This window comes from Heterocephalus glaber, unplaced genomic scaffold (genome assembly GCF_053883595.1).
Source record: "Heterocephalus glaber isolate CG9 unplaced genomic scaffold, H.glaber_assembly_v1.0 deba00000470, whole genome shotgun sequence".
Taxonomy (NCBI): domain Eukaryota; kingdom Metazoa; phylum Chordata; class Mammalia; order Rodentia; family Bathyergidae; genus Heterocephalus; species Heterocephalus glaber.
The window spans coordinates 22,196,259-22,213,313 of NW_028258145.1; the positions used below are offsets into that span (position 1 = coordinate 22,196,259).

The following is a 17,055-nucleotide window of genomic DNA, read 5'->3' on the forward strand; positions in this document are numbered from 1 at the left end:
GAGCTTTGATTAAGCTTACATCCAGTTTTGAAATTCACAAGTGTTACATTCTAACATCTAGAAGACCTTTGTCATGCTTGGGGTCAATGTTAACACAACATAGGGCCTAGAATTCCTCCATTCACAGCATGTAGCCATTGAGCTGGGATCATGGGGGAACTGTGAGTGGAGTGGGCAGTTATTTCCAGATACCACTGACACAGTGCAAGCGTTCAAATTGGCTCCAAATTCTTTAATGCACTGACTTTCTCAATATCCGCCAAAACCCTAGGGTGAAAAATATTCTTCACATTAGAAATTATTGAAGGATATGGACTTTTAGGCTTACTCAAAGAGTTCAATAAAGGAATGGAAGGATAGCATGTATGTGATCAGAAAAAGTTCTTCGCTTTTAAATAGAAGAATGAATATTCTATGTGTTACTGGTTTTTGTTTTGTTTTGTTTTTGCATTGGTGGGGGCTGAACCCAGGCCCATGGGTATGCTAAGCACTTGCTCTATCACTGAGCAACTTTCCTGCCCTTATGTGTCACATCTTGCTACCACTGCCTGGCACCTGGTCTTGAACACCAACATGATGGTGTTATCTCCATAAATATTTCACAGTAACCATGAGAAATCTGGACAAATTATAAGGTAGCTTCTATCTAAATGATGGCACAGTATTAAAAGAATATTTTTAGTTTTAATATAATGAATAAGAGTGCTACAATATAATATGCCTTACTATTTGATTTGAAAATTTGTAAATGGACTTGGTTGCCAAATGACTCAGTTGCCACTAGTGGCATTTAGTGGGCAGGGCCAAGGATTCCAAACCTTCTGCAAAATCCCAGTATTCTCTCATATTGAAAATGCCAAAAGCACAGCCCCCACTCCCAAAGCAAAGCCAGTTTAAGGAGTAAATGCCTCTATAATGCATGTACATTTGGATCTAAATGATACATCTGTTACAAATTAGCCAAGGGTTCTTTAGCTCAATCAAATGAAAATCACAAAATTGGCAGATTACAAGATAAGGTCTGAAAAAGTCTCCTAAAGAGGAGATGGGGATGACAACTTCCTCCCTCCAACCCATACAGAGTAGGTTCACTGACTTTTATCATAGCAAAATAATTTAGACACTTCAGTGAGAGCCACAGGAAGCTTTAGCTTGGGGAGCTAAAGGAGGCATTGCTCTGATGATCAGGCCAGGATATAAAGAAAAGAATGTGACTAGCTTCTATGGATTTATTGGGGTAGGCTAAGGGCTAGTATTTTTCCTCTGGGTCATGAGTATGGCCTCAGGTTTCAGTAGATTTCCTCCCTATTGGATATGGATTCTCACCCATGGAGACAGCTTGGTTTCATTGCTGTTGAAATGAACCTGGTCTTGGCCAGGGATGTAGCTCAGTGATGCTGCACCATACTTTCATGGCAAGCACAAGGTTCTGAGTTTGATCCCTGGTACAGAAAAAAAAAAAAAAGAAAGAAAGAAATGTACCTGGTCTTTGCAATAATGAATAAAGGGAGGGAACACTGTTTACACTGTTAGCAAGGGCTGATAGCAAGGGGGCTATGGGAAGTATTTCTGTCTTTAGTGGGTAGGAACTCATGGGTTAAGTCCTGAAAATCCATTCCTCCTTTTTTATGAGAGTATCTGTTCTATTTCAGATCTGTTCATAACCCACTATACTTTAAATATTCTCCTAGAATTCACTATTATTGTTAATTTTAGAAAATCTTTCACAAATATAGACTATATTAGAAACTGTATCCACTGTAATTTTCACAATTTCAAATAAGTAGACAAATAAAAATGGCTTTTTGTTTGTTTGTTTGCTTTGTGACCGAGTCTAGCTCTGTAGGTCAGGCTGGCCTTGAACTCACTATGTAGCTCAATCAGGCCTTGAACTTTTGATGATCCTACTCCTACAATCTGTTGAGTGGTGAGATTATAAATGTATGTGTGTGTGTGTGTGTGTGTGTGTGTGTGTGTGACCACAGTGGTTTGAAAACATCTTGGTCAAGAAAAATAATGGAGAAAAGTGACAATTCCAAGAGGGGGAAAAATAGGAGAAGTAAAATTAAACAGAGAAGAATCTAGAGATTATATTAAAGTGACTAGTTAGGATAAGGTGGGAGGCCTTGGTAGCTAGAAAAATGAAGGAAAATTGAAGAGGGACAGGAGAAGTAGGAGGAAGTGGGAAGATCTCATTTTCTATAGATTTTGGTAACCATGGTGATTGCAAGGGAAAAAAAAATGGTCATTAGATTATAGGCAAGAACTCACCTACCAAGATCTCCTTTTTTCTTTTCTACCTTTTCAGCGTGAAGTTTAGAATCCTATATGATGCCAGAAAACACCAATCCCCAACAAAGAAGTGAATCAACAAGCCAACAAAGCTGCCTCTTTGCTAACCATCTCTGTGTGATCCTGTGGAGACATATGAAACCACTGGGAGCAAAAATGTTTTCAAGCAAAGGTCCTTCTCATATACAAATTCAAATCTCCAAAAGGAATTCAAAAGAATGAGAAAAATAACCAGATAAAAGAATCAGGTTTTTTTTAGACAGAGCAATTCCAGTCTTCATTAGGCAATGCAAACAAGCAGGGACCACAGATGGCATGTTCTGGAAGCTATCATTGAACAAAGTCACTGCCTTCCCAACTGATCCAAGTGCCTTTTATGGTTGGTTATGAAGTGGACACCAAAACTCCCAGATAGTTAATCCATTTGTCCTTTACATTGTGTCATCTGCTGTTATCCATAATCCGAAAGAACCTTTCAGAATTTCTGATAGCAGCCTCTTTTCCTTCTCTTAGAGCTTGTCTTTCTTTTGTTTAGGGCAGCAGCTTTTAGCAAAGCATCTACCTCTTGCAAATTCTTCCAAGATACTCAATCAGGACACCTAACAGACATCCCAAATCCTGTAATTTCCTTTAACTTCTTTGTTTATTCATTTGATACCATTTTAAACCTTAACCTTAGGGTGTACACTGTCTTTACTCCATTGTTACTGGAATGGCTCATGAGAACTTGCCAAAAGCTATACATTTCTGTATCCAATGTACAAAGCTAGACAAAAATAAAATAAACCACATTTTCTTTGAGTTGTTGTTAATCACACATAGGTAAGTTTTTTTTGGGAAACAGCATGGTGAAAAGAAAAGTATGGATTTTAAGAATCTCATACAGCCTATTCAAATGCCAAATTCACACTGTTGCTTTTCTAATGCCCAGCTGTGCAACTTAGGTAGTTATTTAACTTTTGAAATCGCAGCTCTAACTTCTGTAAGAGGGACAGGAACAACTGCTACAAAGCACAGGTGAGAGTCTTAAATGACAATCTTTAGACCACATCCTTCCCTTTAAAAGCATATTAGAAAAGGAGATTCAATTAAGCAAATCTTTTGACTCCTTTACAATAACCTAACCTGTCAATTTTTAAGTAAGCAGAAAAAATAGAAAAAGCAGTATACTAAATAGATCATAGCTTACTTTTCTTTGGTGATTCAGAAGACAGCTAATATAAAAATAGATAGAACTCAAGCAGAAATTTGTGGCTGGTAGAATGCCAGGTAACTAACTCAAAGTCTGTTTTTAAAGTTATCAGCCTTTAATTGTCCACATGTGCCTGAGATGCATTCTGAATCTGCTTCAAACCAGAGGCTCTCTGTACTTTACAACCACCCAGAGAGTTCTGAAAACATACCACTAGGAAACTGCATCCCACTGCGATAAAACCAGGCTCTCTGACCACAGGACCCAGATGTCAATCAGTATTTTCAAAGCTCCCCAGATGATTCCAAAGCACAGCTAAGTTGGAGAACAGGGGCTTCAACCAACTCCTCTGAAAAAAGTGATAATGTGCAAATGAGTCACCTGGGGATCATATGAAAATGTAGATTCTGATTCAGTAGGTGTCTGGTGTTGGATTCCAGACCTACCTTCCAAACAGCTCTGTGAGGAGGCAGCTGCTGCTATATGACTGACGACACTTCTGGTAGCAAGCACTGAATTCAGTGTTAACAGCTCAATGTTCACACGGATTGTCAAACAATTTGTGGCTTATTCCAACTCTGCAATATAAGCTCAAAGAACACACAACTGTACTATTAATCTTCCAGCCCCCCCAGAAGAATTTAGAATAACGATGGGCCTCAGCCCATCATGCAGTTCGAAGCCAAACATAAATGAATTAGGTTGGATTGTTCATACAACTACCTTCTCCCTCAGTGCTGACATTTGTGGGAAAGTATACGGAGCACAAGGACTGGTTCTGTTAGGGCAACCCAAGGTAATTTCTCAGAGAATTCTGCTCACTTCTCACAGAGTATTAGCTGGACTCCAGAGAAAGAGCACCAGTGAGGACTCAGAATAAAGGCACAGAAGTTTATTCTATAGTAGAATGTGGTAAAAGTCACCAAGGTTTGCAGGAAAGACTAATCTCACTTAGATCCAACTCATCCTGTGACTTGTACCTCAGAAGTGTACATTTATGGTTTTGAGATCAATTCCAATAGAAGGTACCAGCACAATCAAGAGCCCAGTGCTGAATCAGCCACTGCAGTGCTCACTGATTGCTTTATAGCACAAAGCTTGGTTTATCTCTAGCAGGAAATATGAGTTCACTGATAGCAAGACTATTTACTGTATCAGCTTCTCTGTAGTCTTTAATCAAGCTGGGATCCCAACATGTTAAGTCCAGACCTTCCAACTCAGCTAGCAGAAATCTGGTCACCTATAAATCCTCAATTCATAATGAATGCCTGTTTTCCCTAGGAAGTGCTGAAGGTGAAATTCTGCTGTCTTAGAAGTTCTCAGCAACAAATGCACCATTTTGTTCCATGCAATGAGGACACCTACTTACAAGATGAATACAGAACTTTCAATGGGAAAAGCAAGAATTAAAATGATTTCATCCAGGCCCTTTGCATATACTTCATGGCAAATATGCTTGTAGTCATTCCTGCTTTAGGGTTTATGAAATTTGGAGAAATATCTTTGGAAGAAAGAGTAAGTAAATTAAGATAAGTGAACTTGAGAAGTATGGATAGAAAAGCATGTGTAGAAATCCACAGAGTTCCTAGAAAGTAATTTTCATATTTCTGAAACAATGCTAGCAAAATTAAGGATCACAAACATAAGGAATAAACAGATCTTAACTCCTGTACGAGGAGTAGCAATCATTAGACAATAGCAACACTGGTTTTATATTTTCCCTTCTCCTAGACAGCACTGGTTAACCAGGAATTCTTGGGCACATCCTCGAGTGCATCCAGAGATATATTACCCTTAGAATGTGGTACAAATTAAACTTTATAGCATTTTTTCCCCTAGAGAGACATTTCCATAGATTTCATTACATTTTAAAATAATTCAGAGACCTATAAACTATAAAGTATTCAGAACTATTCAATCACTCATTTTAAAACATTTTGTTTTACTTAGCTCCTACTATGTAACAGGCACTATGCTGTGCTCTCAGGATATAGCAGTGGACAAAATAGTCTTGTATTGCTATCTTTTAGAAAGTGATGTTTTTCTGGGAAGATGCAAACTATTAATAAAATAAGTAAAAGGGACAGCATACCAGATAGTGATGAGACACACAAAGAAGAGAAATTAAAGCAGAGAAGAGGAACAGTACACAAGAGCAAGAGCAAAGAAGGTCTTGCGGTAGATGCATTTAGGACCAGCAAAGACCAGCAGGGTTAGGGAAATTAGGCATGGACATGTGCAGGGCCAGACCCTCCCAGATAGATGGAACTGCAAATGTAAAAGGCCCCAAAGTAAGAGCATATCTGGCTTGTTCAAAGAGAAAGGAGGCCAATATGCCTGGTGCTTGATGAAGAAGTCTGGTAGAAGATGATGTAGTGAAATAATGGGAAGTGGCCATAGCTAGAGGCCATGGGTATGATGCTGTCAAACCACTGTAGGGTTTTAAGAAGAGGAGAGAGTAACTCTTAGCATTTCCAAGTAACACTCTGGCTATTGTGTTGAGAATAAAGTTGGAGGAAGATTGGAGAAGGCATAAGTCGGGAGAAGAGTGATAAGTTTTTTTGAAAAAATTTAGGTAAGAAATGATAATCTGGTAGTGATGGGTAGTGGTAGGAAATAGCCAATTCCCACACCTATATTATAGTGTAGAGACAACAGGACTTGCTACTAGATTAGGTATGGAATGTGAGAGAGAGGGATGCCAAGATATGTGGAATGAAACACCAGAGGATGGAGTTGCCTTCGATAAGCATGAGAATGAGGTAGGATAGAAGAAATAAAGATGGTTAGAAAGGAAACAAAGTATATCAGAATTTTTAAATTGTCATGTAAAGAAAAACTGCAGCTTCAGGACACAAAATTCACGTCATCCCTCTTTTTCTTTTCAGCCAAGACACAATAAACCCTGGCAATTTACTTTCACCTGAGAATTGGCCTTTTTCTGCCTGTGCATAGATTGTCTCCTTTCACTTGTGATTGTGTTTCCCTCAACAGATCATGTCTCAGTCTCAAACATATGCAAATGGTTTACATTCTACCACAGATCACCAGATGGGTAACAAGAATGACAGTAGGAATGCACATCCTCGTTCATTCATCATGCAGACACTTCTAAAACCCCATAAAGGCACCAACTCCAGATCATTAAGGAGCCTCTCTCTTGAGGGCCCAGACTCTATTTCTTTTAAACATGTGTATTTTTAAATTTAAATTTCTGTCTAACAAATCTCTTTATGCCCCTTACTGATGCATCCAGAAAATACTTTTTCTGGTATCAGAGTCTGAGAACCGGCAACTTAATTCTATGGGTAGGGTGGGTCCAGGTTCTTTTTCAGTGGGAGCTTTCTTGGATCTCCTCTGGTGTCAGGGTGAGTTGGCAGAGTGGACTAGGTGAGCATTCAGTTCAGGAACTGCTAAGTCTGAGATGCCAACGCTATATCTATATGTGGACCTTCAGTAGGTAGTTAAATATAAGAGCTGGAATTATTTGGGTATCAACAGCAAAAAGATAATATTTAAGAGGTGACTCTTGATAAGAACAGTAAGGGAGTGAGTGTAGATATAAGAAAAGGTTCAAGGACTGGGGTCTGTGGCACACCTAAGTTATGAGATCAGGGTAATAAGGAGGACTCAACAAGGATGGGTGAAAAGAGAAGGCCAGAAGCCAACTACAGTGGCACATTTCTGTAATCCCAACTACTCAGGAGGCTGAGGCAGGATGATCTCAAGTTCAAAATCAGCCTGAGAAACTTAAAATAAAATGTACAAAAAGGCTGAGTACACAGCTTAATGTAGAGCAGTTGCCTAGTATATGAGAAGCCCTGAGTTTAACTGCCAGTATTGAAAAAAGAAGAAAGGAAAGAAGGAAGAAAGAAAGGAAAAAAGGAAGAAAAGAAGGAAGGAAGGAAGGAAGGAAGGAAGCCAGAGAAGGAGAAAAATTAGAACTTGCGGATTTCTGAAACCCAAGTAAAGAAGCTGTCTTAAGGAGAAAGAGAGTAAATGTGCCTGGGTTGTGGGTCAACTGAGAGTTGTCCATGAAATTCAGAGAAATGGCACTGGTGAACTTGATAAGAGTGCAGGTGGTAGAATCTGGTTTGAAGAGTCTTAGAAAGAGAACAGAGAAGGAACAAAACCAGTTTCTCTTTAAGGAGTTTCTTTTTTTTCATTAAGAGGGTGAAGGGAGGAGGGAAGGGAAATGGGGAAAAAATAAGAACCAAGATATATCATGTAAAGGTACAAGATCCCATGATGAATGTAACTGTATTGTATACCTAAAATGTACCAATAAAAGAATTTAAGCAAAAAAAAATATTATCAAAAAAGTATATATGCATCTCAATTAATACATGAATTTTCTTTATACCTATTTTAGCCTCATTCCAATTGTCACCTTTAGTGAAAACTATACACTTGGGTAAATATATAGACTCTTTAAAATTTTCTGAATCTCAGAATGTAGAAGATAAGATTGAGGCCTAATTGGCTTCCTCTGTGAGCACTAAGAAGAAAGAGAGCATGCAAGAGTGCTAACAAGCTGCAGGGAAAAGTAAAAATACCTGAGATCCTGGGAAGTAAAAATACCTGGACAAGAACCACGGAGGGTGGGAGACAAATGAATCCTGTGGAACTCTAATTGCTCGTGCCTAGGTCTGAGTCAACAAAGCCAAAGTGTGCCAGTCACTCGAGGCTTTATGCGGAAGGGAGACAAGAGTCCCTGGGCCTCCATATTTTAACCTGATTCTTTTTTAACCTTTTCCTCCTTGTCACTCCTTGGTCAGGTTCGAGCCCATAGGCTGGTTCCTACACAAGGATGGTAATGTTATAGATTGAATTGTTTCATCCTAGAAGATGTTGAAGTCCTGACTCCTGCCGTCTTGAAAAGTGACTATATGGAAATACAGTCTGCAGGTGATCAAGTTAAAATGAGATAAGTATGTTGACAATAATCCAATATACTATGTCCAATTTTTTAAAAAAGGACATTTGGACATAGACATGCACTGAGAGAATATGTGAAGACACAGTTCACCATCTACAGTGGAAAGGAACATTTCAGGTGAGCAGAGGAAAGGAAAGAAAATAATACAGAATCTCCTTCACAGTTCTCAGAAGGAACCAACATTGCTAACGCCTTGATCTAGGACTTTCAGCTCCACATCTCCGATAGAACTGCCACTGTAAAAACCACTTACTTTGTGGCAGTTCATTATGCAAGCCCTAAAAAAGCAATACATAAATTTAGTAAATTTACCAAGTAGCATTTACTGTATGCATATTTGAAGACATTAACACAAGGCAACCAAAAACAAAAATCCACACACAAACACATAACATTTGCTGGTTTGTTTTTTTTTGTTGTTATTGTTGTTTGTCTTTTTTTTTGGTCTTAATTGGAAATTTTTCATGAAAGGAAAAATTAAAGGAATTTAAGGTAGTAGTTGATTATTCCAGGTGCATTAAACATTTTATTTGCCTAGAAATGAATTATTTATATAATCAGAAAGGGAAAAAATCTCTTCAAAAAATTTATGACTGTATTTTGTTTGTTAATGTCAGGATGACCATGATAGCTTGCTCCCTGGCAAAGCCAATTTGACAACAGTGTCAATTAACTCTTAGAGGAACAGTCTTTTATTTACAAGCAATACTGGCTTCAAGTTTCAGTTCACCAAATTCTTCAGAGAGCAAAAGAAAATCACAGTACTTGGAGGTTAATTTTAAATGCATCCATGTATTGTCTGGCCCAATTCTTGGCGGTACAATTTGTTGATTTTTTTTTTAACTTCTCCATTGGGATGTAATTCACATACTATAAAATTCATTTAACATAAACAGTTCAATGAGTTCAGAGTCGAGTCACCATCAGCACAATCTAAGTTTAGAATGCTTTCCTTGCTCCTAAAAAAAATCTTTTACTCATTAGCAATGACTCTGAATTTCCTCTCTGACCTCAGCAACAGGTAATCACTAATCTCCTTTTTGTCTGTAGATTTGCCTCCTCTGGATATCTCAGATTTGCCTTTTCTGCAGTAGTCCTCTGTGTGGTCTTTTGTGAGTAGCTTTTGCCACTCACCCAAATATTTTTAAAGAGTAGTTCATTCTTTTTTTATTGCTGAATATTATTCCATGGTATAGATATACCACATTTGCTTATCTGTTCAGCAGTTGATGGACATTTGGGCTCCTTATAATATTTGGCTATTTGGTTACTGTGACTAATGCTTTTACGAACATTGATGAATACCTGCTTGTGTGGACATAAGTTTTCATTTCTTTTGTATTATACCTAGAAGAGGGAGTGAAATTGGTGTCATATAGTAAATCTATATTCAGCAATTTGCAGAACTACCACATGATTTTCCAAAGTAGCTACATCATTGTACATTCCTATTAGCATTAATTGAGAGTTTTAGTTTTGTCTGCGTTCTCTCTAATGTGTTATTGTCCATTTTTCCAATTATGGCCATTTTAGTAGGTAAAAAGTGGTATCTTACTAAGATTTTGATTTGCATTTCCCTAATGACAAAGGATTTTGAGCATATTTTCATAAACTTATTGGCAATTTACACATCTTCTTGGATAAATGTCTATTTAAACATGTGATATAAAAAACACAATTATTTGATTTTTGGCCCCCATTTCCTGCCACACACTTGGACTCTCTAGAGTGATAAGCATGTGTTTTATATGTCAGTGAAAGTACTGGTAGCTGGGGGAGGGGGTCTCTAGACAGCTATAAGATTAGGGTTACTCAGCAAATGACCAAGGCATGATCAGAGTTGGAACTTCAGTCCCACTACTGACCTCTGGGGAGAGATGAGAGGCTGCAGATTAACTTATCCTGAGTATGTAATACAATCTTTGTAAACAAAGGATTTTCAAGTAATTGTTCTGAACATATGTATGTGCTAGGAAGATGGAGGATTCCAACTTTATAGGAACAGAAGCGCCTACATTCAAGATCCTTCCAAAACTTGCCCTCTGTTCCTCTTTATCGGGATCTTTATGTATTCTTTATAATAAACTGCTGAACAAATACTCAGGGCTTTCCTCAGTTTTGTGAGTCACTCTAAGAAAATTACAGAATATGAGGAGGTGGTTGTGGGAATCCTCCATTTATACCCAGTTGGTTGGAAGTATGGGATTGGAGTTTGAAGGAAGGGCAGTCTTCTAGGACTGAGCCCTTTGAGTTGCAGATCTGATGCTAACTCCAGGTCAATCTTATCAGAAGATATTTAAACAGTTAGACACTCATTTAATGTCAGAGAACTGGAGAATAGGTTGTTGATGTTGAAAAATACTCCACAAAAATCTTTTCGCATTTTATAATTCAGGATTTTGTCTTTTCATGATTGAATTTGGAAGAATTCTGTTTGGGATACGAGTATTTTATTATATGCAAATATTTTCTTTCATGGTGTGAGTTGTCTTTTCATTTTCTTACTAGGAATATTATAGTTTAGAAGATTTTAATATCAATAAAGTTCAATTTATCAATGTTTTTCTTTTCTCACATGTGCATTGGGTGCTATATCTATGGAACTATTAACCCAAAAGTTACCAAGATTACTCATATTTTCATATGAATTTTATACTTTAAACTCTACTTTTAGATCTACAATCCATTTTGAGTTAATTTTGTGTATGGTCTGAGAAAAGGGTCTATTGATCACTTTTAAATATTCCACTTCATTTCTAAACATTGCTAAACAAAAATATGAAGTATTTGTATATTAGTTCCTAAATCTACTTTTCAATAAGTTCAATCAAATAAGCCAGTTCTATGTCTTGCAGAAGACTCAGAAAATGAGACTATAAGTGGAGGTCAGGAGCCTGGGATGTGATCGTCATTTGATGCTACAGGCACTGTATCACTGGGTACATTCAACTAGAGTTGTTGGCTCCCTTTCAGCAGAGGTAAATTAGAAACATGTTCAATCCATTCTCACTGCAGTGGAGAATTGTGAAGCTTAAAGAAAATATGAGTATGAAAACCTTTTGAAATGTGAACTATTACAAGGATATTCATAATAATCAAATTTTGACAAAGACTTGTGTTGAAACCTTGAAATTTCAGAAGACAAAAAGCCACTGAAAAATTCACCGAAAGTTATCACTTGCCTGATCCTTCTCAGTGGGGTCCAGACAGAAGGTAAGTCTAAAGCTCTTTCCTTAGGAGACAATGATCCAGAAAGGGGGTTGGCAATCAGTGGTTGAACCAACATAACCACAGGACTGCTCTGGGATTATAGTTATTATCCCCGTTTTTAAAGTGTCTAGCAAGTACTGATGGTGAGGGTAGCCTGACTTTATAAAAATTACATGGAAAGATTGCCTTGTCAGTCAAAAGAAGAAAAAATATTATTTGTTTTTTCTTCTATTATTTGTATGTTTGTTGATAAAAAAAATCATCCACTTTGCAAGCACGATAGTCAAGATTTTCAAGAAGCTATATTAATAGCCTAGTGAAGTCCCAATGTAAAGCAATTATTCTTAGTTAATAATGGCTTGAAAATAATGCTCCAAGGAAATAATATTGAATACTGAAAACTGAAGAGCATGCTTATAGAAAAGATGAAGATCAAACATCTTTGGGCTGCTCCTACTTAAATAATATCCCCTACCTCAAAGTTATACCTCATTTGATTCCTTGGCTTATACATGGTCCTGGTTGTTAATGAATGGTTTGTCTCTTACACTTTCCTCTCATGTCTCTAATAAGATGGTAAAATCCTTGAAGCTTCTTGTATTACTCTTCTGTATCTCTAAGGCACTCAGCCAATGGGACCCATCTAATCAATAGAAGAGGATTAGTTTAAGAATCAGATAAAGCTGAGAATAGTGATACAGGTCTGTAATCCCAGCCCTTTGGGAGGCTAAGGCAGAAAAAATCCAAGTTCAAGCCCAGCTTGTGCAGTTTAGCAAAATAAGAAAAGAAAATAGTGTGGGTGGGGGCAGGGGATATAGATCAGTCCAGAGGAACTGGGTTCAGTCCCAGCACTACTGAAAAAAAAAAATGTAAAAACCTAACTCATGGATCATCATATCAGGATTAATGAAAAATATGCAAATTACTTTTTAAGGAAATGCAACAGCTAAATCCACATTGGAAGAAATATTTCTAGTTAGTTATTTTTATAAAGTAAGGATAGATTTGCTCTAGTCATATCACCTTATGCAGAATACTTTTGCAAAGCTGGGTTATGATATTTTTTTTCACATGGTGGTAGAGTCTAAATTTTTCACTCTCATCCAAACCCATGTCCATTAAAAATCAAGTATTTTACACATTCCTTGGCATTCATCTCATAACATTCACTCTAGGTCATTACTTACCTACTTGTACCATGGAGTTTTTAATTTATAGTTTGGGGCATAAAATATTTTATTCCTTAGAAAATAGAGTTGATTATTCAACTTCAATTGATAGGTATTGGCACACACACATATTATGAGTAAAAATGGTTTGTTTTTGTAAATATGGAAAATAATCTACTATATGTCAACCTCAACATTCCCTGTAAACACACTTGTACAGCAGTTTATTTCTTCAGCTACTGGCCAATTGAGAGAAAATACCATGCAGTGCACCATTCTGGTATGAAATACATTGAAGTAGACTCATTACAAATACACTAAAAATAGCCAGCTTTGATTGTAATCAGGGTTAGAGAATCTGCACTTCTGTTCATCTTAATGTTCTGTTTCATTTTAATGTTTTTCTTTGTTATTCTTATGCCTTTTGATTCTGGCCTGTCCACAAGCTACACAGAGTCCTGTTATCTTGCCCAATGATTTGAATTCTAACCACAAGCTTAGTGCTCTGAAATCATTAGGCAAACTATCAGGACTACAGTATATTGGCACCACTCACTTTATTTTCTGTGTTAATCATTTGGAAATTTTTATTAGGACATATGGACAGACAGACTTTGGCCAAAAAAAAAGAGGCCAACTTCTACACCAGTCAACGGTGGATGGAGTGCTCCAGAATTGTCCAGACACAGATGCCAAGAAAAAAGGCCTAAATATGTGCTTTTTAAATGCAGGGTCAGCACTGAAGGACTCTCACCTAACAAACACTAGCATGTTCCCATGGTGTTTCCATAGCCAGTGACTTGATTTTATGTGCACTGCTCTCCCATCCCTCACTTTGGACCATCTGCTTTGGCTGAAGGCCCAGCTGTTTCTAAAACGTTCTGTTTTCTCTAAAATGGTTTTCTAGAGCTCCCATAGAAATATTTCCAGAATAACACCTCTTTCTATTCTTTATCCCTTCCCTTTCTCTGTTTTGAAAGCAGGGCACTGCCTTTTAAGTTTTACAGTTGCCCATGTACTCTGCTCCAGTATGCCAGGAAGGGAACAGGACTATGGCTACCTTGGGCTACCTTCTATGGTCAGTTCAATTTAGTTCATGGAAGGGGCTGCACCTGTTGTCCTATGACTTATCTCCACCTTTTGACATGAAGCATCATACTTCATTTGTTTCAAGATTTTCCCAGTCAGTGGTGCAAAATTTCAGTGAGAAATCATGCCTAGAGCCTACATTGCCCTAGTAGGACCTACAGTTTCAGGAACAAGAAGTTTCAGTTGTTTGTTCATGCCTCCTTGGTGAACCAAGAAGGATATTTGCACGCACGTGTGTGTGTGTGGGTGTGTGTACAAATACATGCACATGAGCTCATGCAACCTGCAGGATATGTGGGAAGGGAACCAAGGAAGTGTAGAGAATCATTCTTCAGCATGTGTTTCTCAAAGCTTCTCTAGCCTGTCTGATTTGTTTCCATAGGAGTAAATCAGGGGGGATGTAATTAGATGGAACTCTCCTACATTAGGGGTAGAGGAACATATGACTTTCATAGTCCTATTTTTTTATGCCTACACCCCACACTGGTGGAAAGTTCCAGGTTATTTGCCTTTCTGAGATGGAGAGTGTAGAGTTGGGACTGTGGGGGAACAACAAACATGTATTGAGCTGGGACCAATGCTAAATTTTCTTCAAAGTTCTGTTACCCTTAAATATTTCTTTTCGATATCTCCATTGCTTTCCTACTCAAGTGCATTCACCAGACTTTGAGCCTTCATCTATCATGAATTAAAAGATGCACAGAGTGACTTCTTCATTACTGCTTGAGCATAGCACTTTATAAAACCTGGTGTTAAAAGTATGGCTTAATGTTACACAAATCTGTTTCCTGTGAAAATGTTTTCTAAAGTAACAAGTATATTTCTACAGCAAACGATTTTAAGATGATTATTTCAGTAAAATGTAGCATGTTTTACAATCTTTTAAGTGGAGAAAGCGAAGTACTATACAGGTTTGAAATACATGGATGGGTGTATTTGTCAAAACTTATGTTCATTTTTCTGTGTATACATTTTATCTCAAAAAGGGAAACAAGTACCAAACTCTGTGCACAATAAAGTATTTATGGGGAGGGGCATACTGATATCTGCAACTTCTTTTGCAAGTGTTCAAAAGTAGGACATACATCTGATCAAGTAAATATGGGAAAAGAGTAATCATAAAATTGAGGTGGTGGGTCACTTCAGTGTAAGTATTTATGTTCCCTTAAACTTATATGTTGAAGTGGGGCATGGTAGAGCACGCCTGTAATCCTAGCAGTCTGGGAAGTTGAAGCAGGAGGAGCAAAAATTCAAGGCAATCCTGAACAATTTAGTGACTAAGCATATCCCTGTCTCAAAAATTTTTAAAAATTAATAAAATAGAATAAAGGTCTGAGGTTATAGCTCAGTGCCAAGTTGCAAATAAATTAAAATATGAGTATATAAATCTTCACTGTACAGTCTCTTTCCCTTTTCTGTATGCTTAGAAGCTTTTTATTATCACATGAAAGAGGGGAGACACAGGATTTGAAATTTGGAAGTTCAAGTCCTGATCCCAGTGTGGCAACATTAAGCTATAAGCCATAATCTAGGCCTTAACTTCACCAGTTTACCCCATGTACAAAATAAGCATCTCAAGTGTGTGTGTGTGTGTGTGTTTTGTATCTAGTACTCTATTATTTTCTGTAATAAATATGATCAAATGGTTAGAAGCTTTAATTTCACGGGACTCTTGTTTATTGAACTTATGTAGTCCAAAGTCAACATGGAAAATCCTTTTACCCAGCATTTTACTGATTGGAAAGCTCTAATGTGTCTTTCTAATGATCTAGTCTCTCCTAGTGCAAACCTATCTTCTAGTTCCAAGGACCGATTCCAGGGACATAGTGGGTGGGAATAACCTCTCCAAATCCAGGGCTGTTAAAGATTGGTCTGAATGATTCGAAAGAAAATATTTAGCATGTTGTCCCATGGTCCTCTACCCAAACTCTTTGGATGTGATTGTGTACCTCACTGCCCTTTCAGACCCCACAGTCTTGAAGTTTGATACCCAGGCACTTAAGGGGTGGAGATTTGAGGCCAGTCTGCAGATAGACTTCCCTTGTCATCCTCCTTTCTTACTCCCAAACTGTATCTTCCATTCTCAGGTCAAAATATCTTGATTGTGTCTTAACCATTTGGATTAAGGCTTATTTTCTTATTTAAAAATGCAGCTACTTCTAGAGTGGATAACACATTCAGCTACATAGCTATACACACCAAAAACTTCATTAAGAAGCTTCACATCTTTTGCAGATAGCACTTGACAATGGAAAAAGAGGAAGGGCCATTGTGAGAGTTCTGCAGTCCATCTTTCCTACTCTCACACCACAATCATAACTCACCCATTGGGTTGAAAGGGAACTTCATTCACGAGGAACTTGATTGACCCAATTCAAGATCACCTTGCTTTCATTTTCATTTCCTTTCCTCCTCATTTCATTCAATCAATGAAAGTTTTGTTTTGTTTTAGCAACTCTAACTTATTAAGAACTACTCTACGTTTCCAGGGTGCAGTTGAACCCCATCAGTCCTGGGCAGAGTGAGAGCATTAGTCATACTAGTTTGATGAGCTGTAATGGAAATAAAATTGTTTGATGGATCGCAAAGATACTCTGATTGTGAATAACCAGAAGATTCAGCTTAATATGAACAGTCAGATAAAAGCTGAGATTTGTGAAAGAGAATAATTAGGAAATTCTAGAAAATTCACATTCAAACAATCTGAGGTAGGAAAGAGTATGACATATGTGAGCAATTTAGGGTGACCTTATGCCTTGGTTTGCCTGACACGGTTCTCACTGTAACCCATTGTCCTGACATAATTATTAATAAGGTCCCCTTTCACTCTCAGACATGTTTTGGTTAGGAAAATGAATTATGTATTCACCCTAGAGAAACTGTAAGGTGTCCATGTAGCTAAAATAAAGGGACTGAAGAGGAGATTCATGCAAATGTGGCTGCTGACATGACAGAAAATTGATCATTCAGGGTTTTGAGGGACAGCAAAGGTTTGGAATATTTTCATAAGAAATATAGCAACACTAGGAAGAGTCATACACAGAAAAGTAGCATGATCGTATGTGAATTTTAAACAGAACAGATGCAAAAAATGAACATGATAGACCCATTTAGCAGAGCTTTCGCCCTGATCCAAGCCACAGATAGGAGTACCTAGATTGGAG

The 17,055-nt window shown here is 37.6% G+C and overlaps 1 protein-coding gene and 1 long non-coding RNA gene across 11 annotated transcripts in view; one reads left to right on the plus strand and one right to left on the minus strand.

Moving 5' to 3' along the window:
- LOC110349098 (uncharacterized) overlaps positions 1-3,147 on the plus strand; it is a 50,847-nt gene extending 47,700 nt beyond the window's left edge. The window contains exon 4 of the long non-coding RNA XR_002394848.2: positions 2,309-3,147. This is a non-coding gene — a long non-coding RNA (uncharacterized LOC110349098). The remainder of the gene's footprint in view (positions 1-2,308) is intronic.
- Positions 1-17,055, minus strand: part of Ctnna2 (catenin alpha 2) — a 1,179,603-nt gene that overhangs the window by 303,976 nt on the left and 858,572 nt on the right. The gene's annotated exons all lie outside the window — the stretch shown is intronic.